Source organism: Colius striatus, chromosome 7 (genome assembly GCF_028858725.1).
Source record: "Colius striatus isolate bColStr4 chromosome 7, bColStr4.1.hap1, whole genome shotgun sequence".
Taxonomy (NCBI): domain Eukaryota; kingdom Metazoa; phylum Chordata; class Aves; order Coliiformes; family Coliidae; genus Colius; species Colius striatus.
The window spans coordinates 18,987,503-18,991,695 of NC_084765.1; positions in this window are offsets into that span (position 1 = coordinate 18,987,503).

Genomic DNA, 4,193 nt, shown 5'->3' on the forward strand with positions numbered 1-4,193 from the left:
ATTGAGTCGCGCGCTCGCTCCCGGCCCCCGCTTTTATAGGCAAGCGCGGCACGCGGGGCCGCTCGCCTCACGCTGCCCCCGCGCCCCGCCCGGATTGGCTGCCGGCTTTCGGCTGCGGCCCGGGGGGGGGGGGCGGGGCGCGGGATGCGGCGCCGAGCGAGCGCGCGCGCCTTCGCCCCAGCTCCCGCAGCGCCCGGTGATTGGTGCGCCCGGCAGCACGAGGCGCTGGCTCGCGCCGCGGCGGCCGCCCCTCCGCGCGAGAGGCGGGCACGGAGCGCGCCGATTGGCCGCTGCCCGGTTGTCCCGGCGACCGGCGCGCGCGGCTCGGGCTGGGCGCGCGGCGCAAGGTGACCCCTCCCCCCGCTCCCCTCGGCGGCGGCGGCCCGTGCGGTCCGCTCGGGTCCCTGTGCCCTGCCCGCCAGCCGCCCGTCCTAGCGCGCCGCTCAGGGCTCGGCCCCCGCCGGCCGCTTCGCCGGATGGGGATATAATTGGGGGAGGGTCGGGCCTCAGCGGGGGCTCGGCCGGGGCGGGCACTGAGGGGGGAGGGGGAGTCGGCCGCGAGGCGCCTCGCGGCTGCCGGGCGACTCCCGGGCGACGAAGCCGCCTGCGTTGAGTCTCGGCCCGTTCCCTCAGCGGTGCCCGTGCCAGGGCTCCCAACGTGCCGTTGTGTCATTCCCTCCCGTGAAGAGTGGGGAATCTCTGTGCTTTACGCGCTGGATCGCAGCAACCGACAGTGTGTTTAGCTGAATTCTGCATCTTATGGAAAGTTACAGAGCTATGTCGTTATCACGTGTGAGAGCTGATTCATGCCCGTCTGGTGAACTGGTCTCTCGGCTCAGGAGAAAACCCTACCTCAACAGAAAGCTGAGCCACAAGAAGAAAAACAATCTCCACATGCCATGCTTCAAAGATGAGTTTCTTTGTTAGCTTTGGCAGTGGAAGGACATTCTCCTGTTACCTGAAACGTCAGCACCTGCCCTCCACTCCTCAGCAACGTGAGCGTTGGGGCAGTCCCCCACAGGCAGGGGAACGAGCTGCTGCTCTCCAGGCCTCCCATGGCCACAGGGGATGACAATCATAGACTCATAGAATGGTAGGGTTGGAAGAGACCTTTAGAGATCATCTAGTCCAGTCCTCCTGCAGAAGCAGGTCAACCTAGATCAGGTCACATAATGTTGCCCAATGTGTTGTATCACCCCATTGTAAATGAGCAGTAAAGGAATAAATCACGTGTAGGCTTTGAGCTACCTTTGCACTTCCCTGATTTTTTTCCTCCTTTGGCTGTTCTCCCTTGATGGTGTTTTACTGTGTATAAGAGAAGATTGCTTTTAGTAACCGTCGCTGTTACTGTGGAGATGATTGTTGAAACTGAGGACTGCTGGCTTGTGAGCGACTTCCTTCCCTCCCAAAAGTGTTTCACTGCATGGGCTGCTCCCTTATTTGACCTGCACAATTCATTTTGCCAATCCAGTGGTGGAGAACCCCTGAAAAGCTCAGGGATTTCTTGAGAAGTGACAGGAAGACTCCAGAACTGGCTTCAGAGCTGTTTTATGAGGGCAAAGCATCTTTGGCACAGCTGCAACCATTGCAGCTGAGGCATACCAGACTCTAGTTCAGAGAAGGAGTGGTGTGCGGATTAGAGGTACTAAACTGGAACAGAACAGGCACAGAGTCCCTTTTCTTCCCTCAGCTCTTAATTTATGAAATAAAATCCCTTACTTAGAGCTAGAGATGCTAGAGATGTGCAGCAGCTGCTGCGGATGGCAACACAAGGCTGCAGAGAAGCCCTTTCTTTTGCAGGTCCTTGCTGAGGTACTTGACAATACCCCTGGTAGTGAATAACTAAAAGCCAAAAAAGCCCAGTTCTACAGGTGCAAAGCTCATTCCACAACAAAACACTGATGATGTCTCTACATGTTGGAAGAAATTGTGAAAATACCAGAAAAAATTGCCTTTCCAAATGGCCGTTCTGTTTCCAAGGGCTTGAGCTTCACACTGCTCTGTCATAGCATGACTAACAGGACCTTTGTTTTTTCTTCCTAATTAGAGTTAGTTGACTGTTTTTTCTAGATTACTATCAGTGTGGAAAGAGAAGAGTCAAAGACAGAAAAGGTCTATTTTTCCTGGCTAGGAAGAATTCTATCAACTTTTACTAGACAAGAAAACACAAACTTCTTGGTACCAGCCATTTCACTGACATTTGTTCATACTGAGTCATCTCCAACGGTTCCACACCTCAAATAATCTCAGAGAACTTAGAAGGAGATTGGAAAATGATGGCTTTATTTGTTTTATGCTTTTTTGACAACAACACACCCTTTCCCAGTGTCAGTCTAGCTTGGCTTTCAAGTCCTGTAATGACTTCCGTTTCGATAAGTAGCCTGGATCCATATGAAGGCCATACACATATTTCCTTCAGACATTTGTTCAGCTCATTACATCATTTATTAGTTTTACACTTTATTAATATTTAGTAACTCATTGTAATTTAGTATTGAGTTTACGAAAAGGGTGTAACTCACTTGAAAACCATTTAGAGCGTTTTACAACAAGTCTGGTCTGTCTGCTAGGGAGTCCTGAGACTGTACAGCATGATAAAGGCAGGAACAAAGCAGCAGAGGAACTTGTGACAGAAATAAAGGTGAGTAATCATGAGGGCTTGCAAGGTCAATTTATAGGAAGGTATACTGATGTGTTCCTTGCCCAAATTATTTTTCTATTATTTCTTTCAAGTCAGTGTTGGTTAGGGAATTCATTGTTGATTATTTTCATCTGTAATTTGTGGGCAAAAGTCCTTTCAGCCATGCTGTGTTGTGCATTAGAGATGAGGCTGATTAGAACATGACATCAGTAGTGTGAAGTTGGACTTAGTGAAAACCCAGGCAGCAATGCTGAAGATGATGTTCTGAAGGCATGATGCAGAACCCAGCAGAGCACGTGGAAAGACAGCTACTGGTTTCAGTATAAGTGAAAATAAATGATTCTCTGCTGTTACCCAAGACCTTCCCTGGTTTGGCTCAAAGCGGGCAGGAGGAGCAATGTGTGAGAAATGTATATTGCTCTTCTTTATGAAGTGTCTTTTAAATGGATAAACAGAGAGGGACCTTCCCATTCTAAAGCTACTAAGAGGGTGCTTTTTATAAGTTTTAAGCCCAAGTTCAAATAAAACAAACAAACAATTTATTTCTTCTGCTTGCATATGCGATTGTTTTCTTCTCTTAAAGAGGAATCTATTGCATTTAGTGCATATAGTCAGTTCAACAGAACCAAGGCTTCTGGCATAAGAGTAAAACCTCAAAAAAGAGACTAAAATACTGGGTTATTGGCTCAAACACCCCAAGACTGAATGATTAAAATACCAGACTTGGACTTGAGAAACCTGATTATGTTTTGAGCAGCAACTGACCTCTGCTTCCATTTCTTGTGCACTAGAAGCACCTTGTTGTTAGGTAACAATGCAACCCAGTGGATTAGTCAATCAACCAGCTACCTTCTTAAGTAACGGAAAAAGGCAAACCTACATCTCTCAGCACCTCAGCTACATGGCTTTTCAGTATTTCCAGGGATGGTGACCCACCTCCCTGGGCAGCCTGGGCCAATGTCTGACAACCCTATCAGGGAAAAAGTTCTTCCTCATCTCCAATCTAAACCTCCTCTGATGTAACTTGAGGCTGCTTCCTCTTGTCCTGTCACTCATTACTTGGGAGAAGAGACCAATCCCCACCTCACTACAACCCCCTTTCAGGTAGTCGTAGAGAGTGATCATGTCTCTCAGCCTCCTCTTCTCCAGACTAAACAACCCCAGATCCCTCAGCTGCTCATCAGACTTGTTCCCCAGCTATGTTGCTCTTCTTTGGACATGCAATACTCTCAGCTCGGTTCTACATTCAAGTTGTACTTCAAGCAGGGAGACTACTTTCATTTTTCGACTCCTTAGTTCTATGTCTGGTGACACCCTTGATGAATTTTAAGCAAATATTAAGGCTGCTGTTTCTTATTCCACACATCAACAGCTAAAAAAAGTGCTACTCTGAAAGCCAAGGATTGAGAAAGTTTGAAGTTGTGTTAGCCACCTAGGCACAATGCAGCTGCAAGAGGCTGCACAGTTGTCTCCTCTTTCTCAGAGATAGAAGATATAGTAGGATAGTGGCAGACAACGTTTTCTTAGATCTATATACCTGGAAATGATACTG